Here is a 22,953-nt window from a genome sequence, read left to right on the forward strand (position 1 = left end):
AATTTTTACATTAGCCGCCATTTTGAAAAAAAATTTTATATATTTTTTTTAAACATAACGTATAGGGGCTGCACGTTAGTTCTATGCGATACTCAAAATTTAAATTTTTATTTTCGAAACCAAACAGTTAAGAGCGTTAACTCTTCCGAAAGTCTCAAAATGGCTAGTATGGGGGTACGATCGAACTGATACATCGCTTGTTTTCAAGCAAAAATATATATTTTTTATATTTTACTTAGATGAACTTTAGGCTTCTCAACATTTCATGTATAGAGACCTTTTTGCCAAAATTCAACACTACTGAGTTATAAGTGATTGAATTTTAATACTTGTCGTCATTTTGCAAAAAATTGACAAAATGGATTTTGCTAACAAACATACACAGGATGCTTAAGAATTCTATACTGTTACAAAAATTGAAATTCAAATATGTATAAATAAGCTCACACTGACCTAAACTATATTGAAAATCTTATGAGCGTATGTATGGTGGGTCGATCGACTCATCACACTAAACGTGTTTTGAAAAAAAAATACTTTTATTTTTTAATTTTTAATTTTTTTTTATAGTATCGTAAGTATAGTCGAAAGCTCTATTTTGTATAAAAAATTCAAGTCGATTTCTTGAATAGAAGCCTCATACGAGCGTTAACTATATGCAGAGTCGCATAAAAGCTCGTTCGAGGTCTCGGTCAATATATGGTAAGACTCGGTTTTTATTAAAAAAAAAATAATTAAAAATTGCTTTTATATGCAAATTAAAATTCCAAACACTTTTTGCATTAAACATTTTTTAGTAGGATTTCATTTAGCAAAGTTATGACACTTTGAATTTTTACATTAGCCGCCATTTTGAAAAAAAATTTTATATATTTTTTTTAAACATAACGTATAGGGGCTGCACGTTAGTTCTATGCGATACTCAAAATTTAAATTTTTATCTTCGAAACCAAACAGTTAAGAGCGTTAACTCTTCCGAAAGTCTCAAAATGGCTAGTATGGGGGTACGATCGAACTGATACATCGCTTGTTTTCAAGCAAAAATATATATTTTTTATATTTTACTTAGATGAACTTTAGGCTTCTCAACATTTCATGTATAGAGACCTTTTTGCCAAAAATTCAACACTACTGAGTTATAAGTGATTGAATTTTAATACTTGTCGTCATTTTGCAAAAAATTGACAAAATGGATTTTGCTAACAAACATACACAGGATGCTTAAGAATTCTATACTGTCACAAAAATTGAAATTCAAATATGTATAAATAAGCTCACACTGACCTAAACTATATTGAAAATCTTATGAGCGTATGTATGGTGGGTCGATCGACTCATCACACTAAACGTGTTTTGAAAAAAAAATACATTTATTTTTTAATTTTTAATTTTTTTATATAGTATCGTAAGTATAGTCGAAAGCTCTATTTTGTATAAAAAATTCAAGTCGATTTCTTGAATAGAAGCCTCATACGAGCGTTAACTATATGCAGAGTCGCATAAAAGCTCGTTCGAGGTCTCGGTCAATATATGGTAAGACTCGGTTTTTATTAAAAAAAAAATAATTAAAAATTGCTTTTATATGCAAATTAAAATTCCAAACACTTTTTGCATTAAACATTTTTTAGTAGGATTTTATTTAGCAAAGTTATGACACTTTGAATTTTTACATTAGCCGCCATTTTGAAAAAAAATTTTATATATTTTTTTTAAACATAACGTATAGGGGCTGCACGTTAGTTCTATGCGATACTTAAAATTTAAATTTTTATCTTCGAAACCAAACAGTTAAGAGCGTTAACTCTTCCGAAAGTCTCAAAATGGCTAGTATGGGGGTACGATCGAACTGATACATCGCTTGTTTTCAAGCAAAAATATATATTTTTTATATTTTACTTAGATGAACTTTAGGCTTCTCAACATTTCATGTATAGAGACCTTTTTGCCAAAATTCAACACTACTGAGTTATAAGTGATTGAATTTTAATACTTGTCGTCATTTTGCAAAAAATTGACAAAATGGATTTTTCTAACAAACATACACAGGATGCTTAAGAATTCTATACTGTCACAAAAATTGAAATTCAAATATGTGTAAATAAGCTCACACTGACCTAAACTATATTGAAAATTTTATGAGCGTATGTATGGTGGGTCGATCGACTCATCACACTAAACGTGTTTTGAAAAAAAAATACTTTTATTTTTTAATTTTTAATTTTTTTTTATAGTATCGTAAGTATAGTCGAAAGCTCTATTTTGTATAAAAAATTCAAGTCGATTTCTTGAATAGAAGCCTCATACGAGCGTTAACTATATGCAGAGTCGCATAAAAGCTCGTTCGAGGTCTCGGTCAATATATGGTAAGACTCGGTTTTTATTAAAAAAAAAATAATTAAAAATTGCTTTTATATGCAAATTAAAATTCCAAACACTTTTTGCATTAAACATTTTTTAGTAGGATTTCATTTAGCAAAGTTATGACACTTTGAATTTTTACATTAGCCGCCATTTTGAAAAAAAATTTTATATATTTTTTTTAAACATAACGTATAGGGGCTGCACGTTAGTTCTATGCGATACTCAAAATTTAAATTTTTATCTTCGAAACCAAACAGTTAAGAGCGTTAACTCTTCCGAAAGTCTCAAAATGGCTAGTATGGGGGTACGATCGAACTGATACGTCGCTTGTTTTCAAGCAAAAATATATATTTTTTATATTTTACTTAGATGAACTTTAGGCTTCTCAACATTTCATGTATAGAGACCTTTTTGCCAAAATTCAACACTACTGAGTTATAAGTGATTGAATTTTAATACTTGTCGTCATTTTGCAAAAAATTGACAAAATGGATTTTGCTAACAAACATACACAGGATGCTTAAGAATTCTATACTGTCACAAAAATTGAAATTCAAATATGTATAAATAAGCTCACACTGACCTAAACTATATTGAAAATCTTATGAGCGTATGTATGGTGGATCGATCGACTCATCACACTAAACGTGTTTTGAAAAAAAAATACTTTTATTTTTTAATTTTTAATTTTTTTTATAGTATCGTAAGTATAGTCGAAAGCTCTATTTTGTATAAAAAATTCAAGTCGATTTCTTGAATAGAAGCCTCATACGAGCGTTAACTATATGCAGAGTCGCATAAAAGCTCGTTCGAGGTCTCGGTCAATATATAGTAAGGCTCGGTTTTTATTAAAAAAAAAATAATTAAAAATTGCTTTTATATGCAAATTAAAATTCCAAACACTTTTTGCATTAAACTTTTTTTAGTAGGATTTCATTTAGCAAAGTTATGACACTTTGAATTTTTACATTAGCCGCCATTTTAAAAAAAAAATTTATATATTTTTTTTAAACATAACGTATAGGGGCTGCACGTTAGTTCTATGCGATACTCAAAATTTAAATTTTTATCTTCGAAACCAAACAGTTAAGAGCGTTAACTCTTCCGAAAGTCTCAAAATGGCTAGTATGGGGGTACGATCGAACTGATACATCGCTTGTTTTCAAGCAAAAATATATATTTTTTATATTTTACTTAGATGAACTTTAGGCTTCTCAACATTTCATGGATAGAGACCTTTTTGCCAAAATTCAACACTACTGAGTTATAAGTGATTGAATTTTAATACTTGTCGTCATTTTGCAAAAAATTGACAAAATGGATTTTGCTAACAAACATACACAGGATGCTTAAGAATTCTATACTGTCACAAAAATTGAAATTCAAATATGTATAAATAAGCTCACACTGACCTAAACTATATTGAAAATCTTATGAGCGTATGTATGGTGGGTCGATCGACTCATCACACTAAACGTGTTTTGAAAAAAAAATACTTTTATTTTTTAATTTTTTTTTATAGTATCGTAAGTATAGTCGAAAGCTCTATTTTGTATAAAAAATTCAAGTCGATTTCTTGAATAGAAGCCTCATACGAGCGTTAACTATATGCAGAGTCGCATAAAAGCTCGTTCGAGGTCTCGGTCAATATATGGTAAGACTCGGTTTTTATTAAAAAAAAAATAATTAAAAATTGCTTTTATATGCAAATTAAAATTCCAAACACTTTTTGCATTAAACATTTTTTAGTAGGATTTCATTTAGCAAAGTTATGACACTTTGAATTTTTACATTAGCCGCCATTTTGAAAAAAAATTTTATATATTTTTTTTAAACATAACGTATAGGGGCTGCACGTTAGTTCTATGCGATACTCAAAATTTAAATTTTTATTTTCGAAACCAAACAGTTAAGAGCGTTAACTCTTCCGAAAGTCTCAAAATGGCTAGTATGGGGGTACGATCGAACTGATACATCGCTTGTTTTCAAGCAAAAATATATATTTTTTATATTTTACTTAGATGAACTTTAGGCTTCTCAACATTTCATGTATAGAGACCTTTTTGCCAAAATTCAACACTACTGAGTTATAAGTGATTGAATTTTAATACTTGTCGTCATTTTGCAAAAAATTGACAAAATGGATTTTGCTAACAAACATACACAGGATGCTTAAGAATTCTATACTGTTACAAAAATTGAAATTCAAATATGTATAAATAAGCTCACACTGACCTAAACTATATTGAAAATCTTATGAGCGTATGTATGGTGGGTCGATCGACTCATCACACTAAACGTGTTTTGAAAAAAAAATACTTTTATTTTTTAATTTTTAATTTTTTTTTATAGTATCGTAAGTATAGTCGAAAGCTCTATTTTGTATAAAAAATTCAAGTCGATTTCTTGAATAGAAGCCTCATACGAGCGTTAACTATATGCAGAGTCGCATAAAAGCTCGTTCGAGGTCTCGGTCAATATATGGTAAGACTCGGTTTTTATTAAAAAAAAAATAATTAAAAATTGCTTTTATATGCAAATTAAAATTCCAAACACTTTTTGCATTAAACATTTTTTAGTAGGATTTCATTTAGCAAAGTTATGACACTTTGAATTTTTACATTAGCCGCCATTTTGAAAAAAAATTTTATATATTTTTTTTAAACATAACGTATAGGGGCTGCACGTTAGTTCTATGCGATACTCAAAATTTAAATTTTTATCTTCGAAACCAAACAGTTAAGAGCGTTAACTCTTCCGAAAGTCTCAAAATGGCTAGTATGGGGGTACGATCGAACTGATACATCGCTTGTTTTCAAGCAAAAATATATATTTTTTATATTTTACTTAGATGAACTTTAGGCTTTTCAACATTTCATGTATAGAGACCTTTTTGCCAAAAATTCAACACTACTGAGTTATAAGTGATTGAATTTTAATACTTGTCGTCATTTTGCAAAAAATTGACAAAATGGATTTTGCTAACAAACATACACAGGATGCTTAAGAATTCTATACTGTCACAAAAATTGAAATTCAAATATGTATAAATAAGCTCACACTGACCTAAACTATATTGAAAATCTTATGAGCGTATGTATGGTGGGTCGATCGACTCATCACACTAAACGTGTTTTGAAAAAAAAATACATTTATTTTTTAATTTTTAATTTTTTTATATAGTATCGTAAGTATAGTCGAAAGCTCTATTTTGTATAAAAAATTCAAGTCGATTTCTTGAATAGAAGCCTCATACGAGCGTTAACTATATGCAGAGTCGCATAAAAGCTCGTTCGAGGTCTCGGTCAATATATGGTAAGACTCGGTTTTTATTAAAAAAAAAATAATTAAAAATTGCTTTTATATGCAAATTAAAATTCCAAACACTTTTTGCATTAAACATTTTTTAGTAGGATTTTATTTAGCAAAGTTATGACACTTTGAATTTTTACATTAGCCGCCATTTTGAAAAAAAATTTTATATATTTTTTTTAAACATAACGTATAGGGGCTGCACGTTAGTTCTATGCGATACTTAAAATTTAAATTTTTATCTTCGAAACCAAACAGTTAAGAGCGTTAACTCTTCCGAAAGTCTCAAAATGGCTAGTATGGGGGTACGATCGAACTGATACATCGCTTGTTTTCAAGCAAAAATATATATTTTTTATATTTTACTTAGATGAACTTTAGGCTTCTCAACATTTCATGTATAGAGACCTTTTTGCCAAAATTCAACACTACTGAGTTATAAGTGATTGAATTTTAATACTTGTCGTCATTTTGCAAAAAATTGACAAAATGGATTTTTCTAACAAACATACACAGGATGCTTAAGAATTCTATACTGTCACAAAAATTGAAATTCAAATATGTGTAAATAAGCTCACACTGACCTAAACTATATTGAAAATTTTATGAGCGTATGTATGGTGGGTCGATCGACTCATCACACTAAACGTGTTTTGAAAAAAAAATACTTTTATTTTTTAATTTTTAATTTTTTTTTATAGTATCGTAAGTATAGTCGAAAGCTCTATTTTGTATAAAAAATTCAAGTCGATTTCTTGAATAGAAGCCTCATACGAGCGTTAACTATATGCAGAGTCGCATAAAAGCTCGTTCGAGGTCTCGGTCAATATATGGTAAGACTCGGTTTTTATTAAAAAAAAAATAATTAAAAATTGCTTTTATATGCAAATTAAAATTCCAAACACTTTTTGCATTAAACATTTTTCAGTAGGATTTCATTTAGCAAAGTTATGACACTTTGAATTTTTACATTAGCCGCCATTTTGAAAAAAAATTTTATATATTTTTTTTAAACATAACGTATAGGGGCTGCACGTTAGTTCTATGCGATACTCAAAATTTAAATTTTTATCTTCGAAACCAAACAGTTAAGAGCGTTAACTCTTCCGAAAGTCTCAAAATGGCTAGTATGGGGGTACGATCGAACTGATACATCGCTTGTTTTCAAGCAAAAATATATATTTTTTATATTTTACTTAGATGAACTTTAGGCTTCTCAACATTTCATGTATAGAGACCTTTTTGCCAAAATTCAACACTACTGAGTTATAAGTGATTGAATTTTAATACTTGTCGTCATTTTGCAAAAAATTGACAAAATGGATTTTGCTAACAAACATACACAGGATGCTTAAGAATTCTATACTGTCACAAAAATTGAAATTCAAATATGTATAAATAAGCTCACACTGACCTAAACTATATTGAAAATCTTATGAGCGTATGTATGGTGGGTCGATCGACTCATCACACTAAACGTGTTTTGAAAAAAAAATACTTTTATTTTTTAATTTTTAATTTTTTTTTATAGTATCGTAAGTATAGTCGAAAGCTCTATTTTGTATAAAAAATTCAAGTCGATTTCTTGAATAGAAGCCTCATACGAGCGTTAACTATATGCAGAGTCGCATAAAAGCTCGTTCGAGGTCTCGGTCAATATATGGTAAGACTCGGTTTTTATTAAAAAAAAAATAATTAAAAATTGCTTTTATATGCAAATTAAAATTCCAAACACTTTTTGCATTAAACATTTTTTAGTAGGATTTCATTTAGCAAAGTTATGACACTTTGAATTTTTACATTAGCCGCCATTTTGAAAAAAAATTTTATATATTTTTTTTAAACATAACGTATAGGGGCTGCACGTTAGTTCTATGCGATACTCAAAATTTAAATTTTTATCTTCGAAACCAAACAGTTAAGAGCGTTAACTCTTCCGAAAGTCTCAAAATGGCTAGTATGGGGGTACGATCGAACTGATACATCGCTTGTTTTCAAGCAAAAATATATATTTTTTATATTTTACTTAGATGAACTTTAGGCTTCTCAACATTTCATGTATAGAGACCTTTTTGCCAAAATTCAACACTACTGAGTTATAAGTGATTGAATTTTAATACTTGTCGTCATTTTGCAAAAAATTGACAAAATGGATTTTGCTAACAAACATACACAGGATGCTTAAGAATTCTATACTGTCACAAAAATTGAAATTCAAATATGTATAAATAAGCTCACACTGACCTAAACTATATTGAAAATCTTATGAGCGTATGTATGGTGGGTCGATCGACTCATCACACTAAACGTGTTTTGAAAAAAAAATACTTTTATTTTTTAATTTTTAATTTTTTTTTATAGTATCGTAAGTATAGTCGAAAGCTCTATTTTGTATAAAAAATTCAAGTCGATTTCTTGAATAGAAGCCTCATACGAGCGTTAACTATATGCAGAGTCGCATAAAAGCTCGTTCGAGGTCTCGGTCAATATATGGTAAGACTCGGTTTTTATTAAAAAAAAAATAATTAAAAATTGCTTTTATATGCAAATTAAAATTCCAAACACTTTTTGCATTAAACATTTTTTAGTAGGATTTCATTTAGCAAAGTTATGACACTTTGAATTTTTACATTAGCCACCATTTTGAAAAAAAATTTTATATATTTTTTTTTTACATAACGTATAGGGGCTGCACGTTAGTTCTATGCGATACTCAAAATTTAAATTTTTATCTTAAAAACCAAACAGTTAAGAGCGTTAACTCTTCCGAAAGTCTCAAAATGGCTAGTATGGGGGTACGATCGAACTGATACATCGCTTGTTTTTAAGCAAAAATATATATTTTTTATATTTTACTTAGATGAACTTTAGGCTTCTCAACATTTCATGTATAGAGACTTTTTTGTTAAAATTCAACACTACTGAGTTATAAGTGATTGAATTTTAATACTTGTCGTCATTTTGCAAAAAATTTACAAAATGGATTTTGCTAACAAACATACACAGGCTGCTTAAGAATTCTATACTGTCACAAAAATTGAAATTCAAATATGTATAAATAAGCTCACACTGACCTAAACTATATTGAAAATCTTATGAGCGTATGTATGGTGGGTCGATCGACTCATCACACTAAACGTGTTTTGAAAAAAAAATACTTTTATTTTTTAATTTTTAATTTTTTTTTATAGTATCGTAAGTATAGTCGAAAGCTCTATTTTGTATAAAAAATTCAAGTCGATTTCTTGAATAGAAGCCTCATACGAGCGTTAACTATATGCAGAGTCGCATAAAAGCTCGTTCGAGGTCTCGGTCAATATATGGTAAGACTCGGTTTTTATTAAAAAAAAAATAATTAAAAATTGCTTTTATATGCAAATTAAAATTCCAAACACTTTTTGCATTAAACATTTTTTAGTAGGATTTCATTTAGCAAAGTTATGACACTTTGAATTTTTACATTAGCCGCCATTTTGAAAAACATTTTTATATATTTTTTTTAAACATAACGTATAGGGGCTGCACGTTAGTCCTATGCGATACTCAAAATTTAAATTTTTATCTTCGAAACCAAACAGTTAAGAGCGTTAACTCTTCCGAAAGTCTCAAAATGGCTAGTATGGGGGTACGATCGAACTGATACATCGCTTGTTTTCAAGCAAAAATATATATTTTTTATATTTTACTTAGATGAACTTTAGGCTTCTCAACATTTCATGTATAGAGACCTTTTTGCCAAAATTCAACACTACTGAGTTATAAGTGATTGAATTTTAATACTTGTCGTCATTTTGCAAAAAATTGACAAAATGGATTTTGCTAACAAACATACACAGGATGCTTAAGAATTCTATACTGTCACAAAAATTGAAATTCAAATATGTATAAATAAGCTCACACTGACCTAAACTATATTGAAAATCTTATGAGCGTATGTATGGTGGGTCGATCGACTCATCACACTAAACGTGTTTTGAAAAAAAAATACATTTATTTTTTAATTTTTAATTTTTTTTTATAGTATCGTAAGTATAGTCGAAAGCTCTATTTTGTATAAAAAATTCAAGTCGATTTCTTGAATAGAAGCCTCATACGAGCGTTAACTATATGCAGAGTCGCATAAAAGCTCGTTCGAGGTCTCGGTCAATATATGGTAAGACTCGGTTTTTATTAAAAAAAAAATAATTAAAAATTGCTTTTATATGCAAATTAAAATTCCAAACACTTTTTGCATTAAACATTTTTTAGTAGGATTTCATTTAGCAAAGTTATGACACTTTGAATTTTTACATTAGCCGCCATTTTGAAAAAAAAATTTATATATTTTTTTTAAACATAACGTATAGGGGCTGCACGTTAGTTCTATGCGATACTGAAAATTTAAATTTTTATCTTCGAAACCAAACAGTTAAGAGCGTAAACTCTTCCGAAAGTCTCAAAATGGCTAGTATGGGGGTACGATCGAACTGATACATCGCTTGTTTTCAAGCAAAAATATATATTTTTTATATTTTACTTAGATGAACTTTAGGCTTCTCAACATTTCATGTATAGAGACCTTTTTGCCAAAATTCAACACTACTGAGTTATAAGTGATTGAATTTTAATACTTGTCGTCATTTTGCAAAAAATTGACAAAATGGATTTTGCTAACAAACATACACAGGATGCTTAAGAATTCTATACTGTCACAAAAATTGAAATTCAAATATGTATAAATAAGCTCACACTGACCTAAACTATATTGAAAATCTTATGAGCGTATGTATGGTGGGTCGATCGACTCATCACACTAAACGTGTTTTGAAAAAAAAATACTTTTATTTTTTAATTTTTAATTTTTTTTTATAGTATCGTAAGTATAGTCGAAAGCTCTATTTTGTATAAAAAATTCAAGTCGATTTCTAGAATAGAAGCCTCATACGAGCGTTAACTATATGCAGAGTCGCATAAAAGCTCGTTCGAGGTCTCGGTCAATATATGGTAAGACTCGGTTTTTATTAAAAAAAAAATAACTAAAAATTGCTTTTATATGCAAATTAAAATTCCAAACACTTTTTGCATTAAACATTTTTTAGTAGGATTTTATTTAGCAAAGTTATGACACTTTGAATTTTTACATTAGCCGCCATTTTGAAAAAAAATTTTATATATTTTTTTTAAACATAACGTATAGGGGCTGCACGTTAGTTCTATGCGATACTCAAAATTTAAATTTTTATCTTCGAAACCAAACAGTTAAGAGCGTTAACTCTTCCGAAAGTCTCAAAATGGCTAGTATGGGGGTACGATCGAACTGATACATCGCTTGTTTTCAAGCAAAAATATATATTTTTTATATTTTACTTAGATGAACTTTAGGCTTCTCAACATTTCATGTATAGAGACCTTTTTGCCAAAATTCAACACTACTGAGTTATAAGTGATTGAATTTTAATACTTGTCGTCATTTTGCAAAAAATTGACAAAATGGATTTTGCTAACAAACATACACAGGATGCTTAAGAATTCTATACTGTCACAAAAATTGAAATTCAAATATGTATAAATAAGCTCACACTGACCTAAACTATATTGAAAATCTTATGAGCGTATGTATGGTGGGTCGATCGACTCATCACACTAAACGTGTTTTGAAAAAAAAATACTTTTATTTTTTAATTTTTAATTTTTTTTTATAGTATCGTAAGTATAGTCGAAAGCTCTATTTTGTATAAAAAATTCAAGTCGATTTCTTGAATAGAAGCCTCATACGAGCGTTAACTATATGCAGAGTCGCATAAAAGCTCGTTCGAGGTCTCGGTCAATATATGGTAAGACTCGGTTTTTATTAAAAAAAAAATAATTAAAAATTGCTTTTATATGCAAATTAAAATTCCAAACACTTTTTGCATTAAACATTTTTTAGTAGGATTTCATTTAGCAAAGTTATGACACTTTGAATTTTTACATTAGCCGCCATTTTGAAAAAAAAATTTATATATTTTTTTTAAACATAACGTATAGGGGCTGCACGTTAGTTCTATGCGATACTCAAAATTTAAATTTTTATCTTCGAAACCAAACAGTTAAGAGCGTTAACTCTTCCGAAAGTCTCAAAATGGCTAGTATGGGGGTACGATCGAACTGATACATCGCTTGTTTTCAAGCAAAAATATATATTTTTTATATTTTACTTAGATGAACTTTAGGCTTCTCAACATTTCATGTATAGAGACCTTTTTGCCAAAATTCAACACTACTGAGTTATAAGTGATTGAATTTTAATACTTGTCGTCATTTTGCAAAAAATTGACAAAATGGATTTTGCTAACAAACATACACAGGATGCTTAAGAATTCTATACTGTCACAAAAATTGAAATTCAAATATGTATAAATAAGCTCACACTGACCTAAACTATATTGAAAATCTTATGAGCGTATGTATGGTGGGTCGATCGACTCATCACACTAAACGTGTTTTGAAAAAAAAATACTTTTATTTTTTAATTTTTAATTTTTTTTTATAGTATCGTAAGTATAGTCGAAAGCTCTATTTTGTATAAAAAATTCAAGTCGATTTCTTGAATAGAAGCCTCATACGAGCGTTAACTATATGCAGAGTCGCATAAAAGCTCGTTCGAGGTCTCGGTCAATATATGGTAAGACTCGGTTTTTATTAAAAAAAAAATAATTAAAAATTGCTTTTATATGCAAATTAAAATTCCAAACACTTTTTGCATTAAACATTTTTTAGTAGGATTTCATTTAGCAAAGTTATGACACTTTGAATTTTTACATTAGCCGCCATTTTGAAAAAAAAATTTATATATTTTTTTTAAACATAACGTATAGGGGCTGCACGTTAGTTCTATGCGATACTCAAAATTTAAATTTTTATCTTCGAAACCAAACAGTTAAGAGCGTTAACTCTTCCGAAAGTCTCAAAATGGCTAGTATGGGGGTACGATCGAACTGATACATCGCTTGTTTTCAAGCAAAAATATATATTTTTTATATTTTACTTAGATGAACTTTAGGCTTCTCAACATTTCATGTATAGAGACCTTTTTGCCAAAATTCAACACTACTGAGTTATAAGTGATTGAATTTTAATACTTGTCGTCATTTTGCAAAAAATTGACAAAATGGATTTTGCTAACAAACATACACAGGATGCTTAAGAATTCTATACTGTCACAAAAATTGAAATTCAAATATGTATAAATAAGCTCACACTGACCTAAACTATATTGAAAATCTTATGAGCGTATGTATGGTGGGTCGATCGACTCATCACACTAAACGTGTTTTGAAAAAAAAATACTTTTATTTTTTAATTTTTAATTTTTTTTTATAGTATCGTAAGTATAGTCGAAAGCTCTATTTTGTATAAAAAATTCAAGTCGATTTCTTGAATAGAAGCCTCATACGAGCGTTAACTATATGCAGAGTCGCATAAAAGCTCGTTCGAGGTCTCGGTCAATATATGGTAAGACTCGGTTTTTATTAAAAAAAAATAATTAAAAATTGCTTTTATATGCAAATTAAAATTCCAAACACTTTTTGCATTAAACATTTTTTAGTAGGATTTAATTTAGCAAAGTTATGACACTTTGAATTTTTACATTAGCCGCCATTTTGAAAAAAAAAATTATATATTTTTTTTAAACATAACGTATAGGGGCTGCACGTTAGTTCTATGCGATACTTAAAATTTAAATTTTTATCTTCGAAACCAAACAGTTAAGAGCGTTAACTCTTCCGAAAGTCTCAAAATGGCTAGTATGGGGGTACGATCGAACTGATACATCGCTTGTTTTCAAGCAAAAATATATATTTTTTATATTTTACTTAGATGAACTTTAGGCTTCTCAACATTTCATGTATAGAGACCTTTTTGCCAAAATTCAACACTACTGAGTTATAAGTGATTGAATTTTAATACTTGTCGTCATTTTGCAAAAAATTGACAAAATGGATTTTGCTAACAAACATACACAGGATGCTTAAGAATTCTATACTGTCACAAAAATTGAAATTCAAATATGTATAAATAAGCTCACACTGACCTAAACTATATTGAAAATCTTATGAGCGTATGTATGGTGGGTCGATCGACTCATCACACTAAACGTGTTTTGAAAAAAAAATACTTTTATTTTTTAATTTTTAATTTTTTTTTATAGTATCGTAAGTATAGTCGAAAGCTCTATTTTGTATAAAAAATTCAAGTCGATTTCTTGAATAGAAGCCTCATACGAGCGTTAACTATATGCAGAGTCGCATAAAAGCTCGTTCGAGGTCTCGGTCAATATATGGTAAGACTCGGTTTTTATTAAAAAAAAAATAATTAAAAATTGCTTTTATATGCAAATTAAAATTCCAAACACTTTTTGCATTAAACATTTTTTAGTAGGATTTCATTTAGCAAAGTTATGACACTTTGAATTTTTACATTAGCCGCCATTTTGAAAAAAAATTTTATATATTTTTTTTAAACATAACGTATAGGGGCTGCACGTTAGTTCTATGCGATACTCAAAATTTAAATTTTTATCTTCGAAACCAAACAGTTAAGAGCGTTAACTCTTCCGAAAGTCTCAAAATGGCTAGTATGGGGGTACGATCGAACTGATACATCGCTTGTTTTCAAGCAAAAATATATATTTTTTATATTTTACTTAGATGAACTTTAGGCTTCTCAACATTTCATGTATAGAGACCTTTTTGCCAAAATTCAACACTACTGAGTTATAAGTGATTGAATTTTAATACTTGTCGTCATTTTGCAAAAAATTGACAAAATGGATTTTGCTAACAAACATACACAGGATGCTTAAGAATTCTATACTGTCACAAAAATTGAAATTCAAATATGTATAAATAAGCTCACACTGACCTAAACTATATTGAAAATCTTATGAGCGTATGTATGGTGGGTCGATCGACTCATCACACTAAACGTGTTTTGAAAAAAAAATACATTTATTTTTTAATTTTTAATTTTTTTATATAGTATCGTAAGTATAGTCGAAAGCTCTATTTTGTATAAAAAATTCAAGTCGATTTCTTGAATAGAAGCCTCATACGAGCGTTAACTATATGCAGAGTCGCATAAAAGCTCGTTCGAGGTCTCGGTCAATATATGGTAAGACTCGGTTTTTATTAAAAAAAAAATAATTAAAAATTGCTTTTATATGCAAATTAAAATTCCAAACACTTTTTGCATTAAACATTTTTTAGTAGGATTTTATTTAGCAAAGTTATGACACTTTGAATTTTTACATTAGCCGCCATTTTGAAAAAAAATTTTATATATTTTTTTTAAACATAACGTATAGGGGCTGCACGTTAGTTCTATGCGATACTCAAAATTTAAATTTTTATCTTCGAAACCAAACAGTTAAGAGCGTTAACTCTTCCGAAAGTCTCAAAATGGCTAGTATGGGGGTACGATCGAACTGATACATCGCTTGTTTTCAAGCAAAAATATATATTTTTTATATTTTACTTAGATGAACTTTAGGCTTTTCAACATTTCATGCATAGAGACCTTTTTGCCAAAATTCAACACTACTGAGTTATAAGTGATTGAATTTTAATACTTGTCGTCATTTTGCAAAAAATTGACAAAATGGATTTTGCTAACAAACATACACAGGATGCTTAAGAATTCTATACTGTCACAAAAATTGAAATTGAAATATGTATAAATAAGCTCACACTGACCTAAACTATATTGAAAATCTTATGAGCGTATGTATGGTGGGTCGATCGACTCATCACACTAAACGTGTTTTGAAAAAAAAATACTTTTATTTTTTAATTTTAAATTTTTTTTTATAGTATCGTAAGTATAGTCGAAAGCTCTATTTTGTATAAAAAATTCAAGTCGATTTCTTGAATAGAAGCCTCAAACGAGCGTTAACTATATGCAGAGTCGCATAAAAGCTCGTTCGAGGTCTCGGTCAATATATGGTAAGACTCGGTTTTTATTAAAAAAAAAATAATTAAAAATTGCTTTTATATGCAAATTAACATTCCAAACACTTTTTGCATTAAACATTTTTTAGTAGGATTTCATTTAGCAAAGTTATGACACTTTGAATTTTTACATTAGCCGCCATTTTAAAAAAAAATTTATATATTTTTTTTAAACATAACGTATAGGGGCTGCACGTTATTTCTATGCGATACTTAAAATTAAAATATTAATCTTCGAAACCAAACAGTTAAGAGCGTTAACTCTTCCGAAAGTCTCAAAATGGCTAGTATGGGGGTACGATCGAACTGATACATCGCTTGTTTTCAAGCAAAAATATATATTTTTTATATTTTACTTAGATGAACTTTAGGCTTCTCAACATTTCATGTATAGAGACCTTTTTGCCAAAATTCAACACTACTGAGTTATAAGTGATTGAATTTTAATACTTGTCGTCATTTTACAAAAAATTGACAAAATGGATTTTTCTAACAAACATACACAGGATGCTTAAGAATTCTATACTGTCACAAAAATTGAAATTCAAATATGTATAAATAAGCTCACACTGACCTAAACTATATTGAAAATCTTATGAGCGTATGTATGGTGGGTCGATCGACTCATCACACTAAACGTGTTTTGAAAAAAAAATACTTTTATTTTTTAATTTTTAATTTTTTTTTATAGTATCGTAAGTATAGTCGAAAGCTCTATTTTGTATAAAAAATTCAAGTCGATTTCTTGAATAGAAGCCTCATACGAGCGTTAACTATATGCAGAGTCGCATAAAAGCTCGTTCGAGGTCTCGGTCAATATATGGTAAGACTCGGTTTTTATTAAAAAAAAAATAATTAAAAATTGCTTTTATATGCAAATTAAAATTCCAAACACTTTTTGCATTAAACATTTTTTAGTAGGATTTCATTTAGCAAAGTTATGACACTTTGAATTTTTACATTAGCCGCCATTTTGAAAAAAAATTTTATATATTTTTTTTAAACATAACGTATAGGGGCTGCACGTTAGTTCTATGCGATACTCAAAATTTAAATTTTTATCTTCGAAACCAAACAGTTAAGAGCGTTAACTCTTCCGAAAGTCTCAAAATGGCTAGTATGGGGGTACGATCGAACTGATACATCGCTTGTTTTCAAGCAAAAATATATATTTTTTATATTTTACTTAGATGAACTTTAGGCTTCTCAACATTTCATGTATAGAGACCTTTTTGCCAAAATTCAACACTACTGAGTTATAAGTGATTGAATTTTAATACTTGTCGTCATTTTGCAAAAAATTGACAAAATGGATTTTGCTAACAAACATACACAGGATGCTTAAGAATTCTATACTGTCACAAAAATTGAAATTCAAATATGTATAAATAAGCTCACACTGACCTAAACTATATTGAAAATCTTGTGAGCGTATGTATGGTGGGTCGATCGACTCATCACACTAAACGTGTTTTGAAAAAAAAATACTTTTATTTTTTAATTTTTAATTTTTTTTTATAGTATCGTAAGTATAGTCGAAAGCTCTATTTTGTATAAAAAATTCAAGTCGATTTCTTGAATAGAAGCCTCATACGAGCGTTAACTATATGCAGAGTCGCATAAAAGCTCGTTCGAGGTCTCGGTCAATATATGGTAAGACTCGGTTTTTATTAAAAAAAAAATAATTAAAAATTGCTTTTATATGCAAATTAAAATTCCAAACACTTTTTGCATTAAACATTTTTTAGTAGGATTTCATTTAGCAAAGTTATGACACTTTGAATTTTTACATTAGCCGCCATTTTGAAAAAAAATTTTATATATTTTTTTTAAACATAACGTATAGGGGCTGCACGTTAGTTCTATGCGATACTCAAAATTTAAATTTTTATCTTCGAAACCAAACAGTTAAGAGCGTTAACTCTTCCGAAAGTCTCAAAATGGCTAGTATGGGGGTACGATCGAACTGATACATCGCTTGTTTTCAAGCAAAAATATATATTTTTTATATTTTACTTAGATGAACTTTAGGCTTCTCAACATTTCATGTATAGAGACCTTTTTGCCAAAATTCAACACTACTGAGTTATAAGTGATTGAATTTTAATACTTGTCGTCATTTTGCAAAAAATTGACAAAATGGATTTTGCTAACAAACATACACAGGATGCTTAAGAATTCTATACTGTCACAAAAATTGAAATTCAAATATGTATAAATAAGCTCACACTGACCTAAACTATATTGAAAATCTTATGAGCGTATGTATGGTGGGTCGATCGACTCATCACACTAAACGTGTTTTGAAAAAAAAATACTTTTATTTTTTAATTTTTAATTTTTTTTTATAGTATCGTAAGTATAGTCGAAAGCTCTATTTTGTATAAAAAATTCAAGTCGATTTCTTGAATAGAAGCCTCATACGAGCGTTAACTATATGCAGAGTCGCATAAAAGCTCGTTCGAGGTCTCGGTCAATATATGGTAAGACTCGGTTTTTATTAAAAAAAAAATAATTAAAAATTGCTTTTATATGCAAATTAAAATTCCAAACACTTTTTGCATTAAACATTTTTTAGTAGGATTTCATTTAGCAAAGTTATGACACTTTGAATTTTTACATTAGCCGCCATTTTGAAAAAAAATTTTATATATTTTTTTTAAACATAACGTATAGGGGCTGCACGTTAGTTCTATGCGATACTCAAAATTTAAATTTTTATCTTCGAAACCAAACAGTTAAGAGCGTTAACTCTTCCGAAAGTCTCAAAATGGCTAGTATGGGGGTACGATCGAACTGATACATCGCTTGTTTTCAAGCAAAAATATATATTTTTTATATTTTACTTAGATGAACTTTAGGCTTCTCAACATTTCATGTATAGAGACCTTTTTGCCAAAATTCAACACTACTGAGTTATAAGTGATTGAATTTTAATACTTGTCGTCATTTTGCAAAAAATTGACAAAATGGATTTTGCTAACAAACATACACAGGATGCTTAAGAATTCTATACTGTCACAAAAATTGAAATTCAAATATGTATAAATAAGCTCACACTGACCTAAACTATATTGAAAATCTTATGAGCGTATGTATGGTGGGTCGATCGACTCATCACACTAAACGTGTTTTGAAAAAAAAATACTTTTATTTTTTAATTTTTAATTTTTTTTTATAGTATCGTAAGTATAGTCGAAAGCTCTATTTTGTATAAAAAATTCAAGTCGATTTTTTGAATAGAAGCCTCATACTAACGTTAACTATATGCAGAGTCGCATAAAAGCTCGTTCGAGGTCTCGGTCAATATATGGTAAGACTCGGTTTTTATTAAAAAAAAAATAATTAAAAATTGCTTTTATATGCAAATTAAAATTCCAAACACTTTTTGCATTAAACATTTTTTAGTAGGATTTCATTTAGCAAAGTTATGACACTTTGAATTTTTACATTAGCCGCCATTTTGAAAAAAAATTTTATATATTTTTTTTAAACATAACGTATAGGGGCTGCACGTTAGTTCTATGCGATACTCAAAATTTAAATTTTTATCTTCGAAACCAAACAGTTAAGAGCGTTAACTCTTCCGAAAGTCTCAAAATGGCTAGTATGGGGGTACGATCGAACTGATACATCGCTTGTTTTCAAGCAAAAATATATATTTTTTATATTTTATTCTGATGAACTTTAGGCTTCTCAACATTTCATGTATAGAAACCTTTTTGCCAAAATTCAACACTACTGAGTTATAAGTGATTGAATTTTAATACTTGTCGTCATTTTGCAAAAAATTGACAAAATGGATTTTGCTAACAAACATACACAGGATGCTTAAGAATTCTATACTGTCACAAAAATTGAAATTCAAATATGTATAAATAAGCTCACACTGACCTAAACTATATTGAAAATCTTATGAGCGTATGTATGGTGGGTCGATCGACTCATCACACTAAACGTGTTTTGAAAAAAAAATACTTTTATTTTTTAATTTTTAATTTTTTTTTATAGTATCGTAAGTATAGTCGAAAGCTCTATTTTGTATAAAAAATTCAAGTCGATTTCTTTAATAGAAGCCTCATACGAGCGTTAACTATATGCAGAGTCGCATAAAAGCTCGTTCGAGGTCTCGGTCAATATATGGTAAGACTCGGTTTTTATTAAAAAAAAAATAATTAAAAATTGCTTTTATATGCAAATTAAAATTCCAAACACTTTTTGCATTAAACATTTTTTAGTAGGATTTCATTTAGCAAAGTTATGACACTTTGAATTTTTACATTAGCCGCCATTTTGAAAAAAAATTTTATATATTTTTTTTAAACATAACGTATAGGGGCTGCACGTTAGTTCTATGCGATACTCAAAATTTAAATTTTTATCTTCGAAACCAAACAGTTAAGAGCGTTAACTCTTCCGAAAGTCTCAAAATGGCTAGTATGGGGGTACGATCGAACTGATACATCGCTTGTTTTCAAGCAAAAATATATATTTTTTATATTTTACTTAGATGAACTTTAGGCTTCTCAACATTTCATGTATAGAGACCTTTTTGCCAAAATTCAACACTACTGAGTTATAAGTGATTGAATTTTAATACTTGTCGTCATTTTGCAAAAAATTGACAAAATGGATTTTGCTAACAAACATACACAGGATGCTTAAGAATTCTATACTGTCACAAAAATTGAAATTCAAATATGTATAAATAAGCTCACACTGACCTAAACTATATTGAAAATCTTATGAGCGTATGTATGGTGGGTCGATCGACTCATCACACTAAACGTGTTTTGAAAAAAAAATACTTTTATTTTTTAATTTTTAATTTTTTTTTATAGTATCGTAAGTATAGTCGAAAGCTCTATTTTGTATAAAAAATTCAAGTCGATTTCTTGAATAGAAGCCTCATACGAGCGTTAACTATATGCAGAGTCGCATAAAAGCTCGTTCGAGGTCTCGGTCAATATATGGTAAGACTCGGTTTTTATTAAAAAAAAAATAATTAAAAATTGCTTTTATATGCAAATTAAAATTCCAAACACTTTTTGCATTAAACATTTTTTAGTAGGATTTCATTTAGCAAAGTTATGACACTTTGAATTTTTACATTAGCCGCCATTTTTAAAAAAAATTTTATATATTTTTTTTAAACATAACGTATAGGGGCTGCACGTTAGTTCTATGCGATACTCAAAATTTAAATTTTTATCTTCGAAACCAAACAGTTAAGAGCGTTAACTCTTCCGAAAGTCTCAAAATGGCTAGTATGGGGGTACGATCGAACTGATACATCGCTTGTTTTCAAGCAAAAATATATATTTTTTATATTTTACTTAGATGAACTTTAGGCTTCTCAACATTTCATGTATAGAGACCTTTTTGCCAAAATTCAACACTACTGAGTTATAAGTGATTGAATTTTAATACTTGTCGTCATTTTGCAAAAAATTGACAAAATGGATTTTGCTAACAAACATACACAGGATGCTTAAGAATTCTATACTGTCACAAAAATTGAAATTGAAATATGTATAAATAAGCTCACACTGACCTAAACTATATTGAAAATCTTATGAGCGTATGTATGGTGGGTCGATCGACTCATCACACTAAACGTGTTTTGAAAAAAAAATACTTTTATTTTTTAATTTTAAATTTTTTTTTATAGTATCGTAAGTATAGTCGAAAGCTCTATTTTGTATAAAAAATTCAAGTCGATTTCTTGAATAGAAGCCTCATACGAGCGTTAACTATATGCAGAGTCGCATAAAAGCTCGTTCGAGGTCTCGGTCAATATATGGTAAGACTCGGTTTTAATTAAAAAAAAAATAATTAAAAATTGCTTTAATATGCAAATTAAAATTCCAAACACTTTTTGCATTAAACATTTTTTAGTAGGATTTCATTTAGCAAAGTTATGACACTTTGAATTTTTACATTAGCCGCCATTTTGAAAAAAAATTTTATATATTTTTTTTAAACATAACGTATAGGGGCTGCACGTTAGTTCTATGCGATACTCAAAATTTAAATTTTTATCTTCGAAACCAAACAGTTAAGAGCGTTAACTCTTCCGAAAGTCTCAAAATGGCTAGTATGGGGGTACGATCGAACTGATACATCGCTTGTTTTCAAGCAAAAATATATATTTTTTATATTTTACTTAGATGAACTTTAGGCTTCTCAACATTTCATGTATAGAGACCTTTTTGCCAAAATTCAACACTACTGAGTTATAAGTGATTGAATTTTAATACTTGTCGTCATTTTGCAAAAAATTGACAAAATGGATTTTTCTAACAAACATACACAGGATGCTTAAGAATTCTATACTGTCACAAAAATTGAAATTCAAATATGTATAAATAAGCTCACACTGACCTAAACTATATTGAAAATTTTATGAGCGTATGTATGGTGGGTCGATCGACTCATCACACTAAACGTGTTTTGAAAAAAAAATACTTTTATTTTTTAATTTTTAATTTTTTTTTATAGTATCGTAAGTATAGTCGAAAGCTCTATTTTGTATAAAAAATTCAAGTCGATTTCTTGAATAGAAGCCTCATACGAGCGTTAACTATATGCAGAGTCGCATAAAAGCTCGTTCGAGGTCTCGGTCAATATATGGTAAGACTCGGTTTTTATTAAAAAAAAAATAATTAAAAATTGCTTTTATATGCAAATTAAAATTCCAAACACTTTTTGCATTAAACATTTTTTAGTAGGATTTCATTTAGCAAAGTTATGACACTTAGAATTTTTACATTAGCCGCCATTTTGAAAAAAAATTTTATATATATTTTTTTAACATAACGTATAGGGGCTGCACGTTAGTTCTATGCGATACTCAAAATTTAAATTTTTATCTTCGAAACCAAACAGTTAAGAGCGTTAACTCTTCCGAAAGTCTCAAAATGGCTAGTATGGGGGTACGATCGAACTGATACATCGCTTGTTTTCAAGCAAAAATATATATTTTTTATATTTTACTTAGATGAACTTTAGGCTTCTCAACATTTCATGTATAGAGACCTTTGTGCCAAAATTCAACAATACTGAGTTATAAGTGATTGAATTTTAATACTTGTCGTCATTTTGCAAAAAATTGACAAAATGGATTTTGCTAACAAACATACACAGGATGCTTAAGAATTCTATACTGTCACAAAAATTGAAATTGAAATATGTATAAATAAGCTCACACTGACCTAAACTATATTGAAAATCTTATGAGCGTATGTATGGTGGGTCGATCGACTCATCACACTAAACGTGTTTTGAAAAAAAAATACTTTTATTTTTTAAT

The sequence above is a fragment of the Plectrocnemia conspersa genome, unplaced genomic scaffold (assembly GCF_051122295.1).
Source record: "Plectrocnemia conspersa isolate PC_06_02 unplaced genomic scaffold, ASM5112229v1 ptg000002l, whole genome shotgun sequence".
NCBI lineage: Eukaryota > Metazoa > Arthropoda > Insecta > Trichoptera > Polycentropodidae > Plectrocnemia > Plectrocnemia conspersa.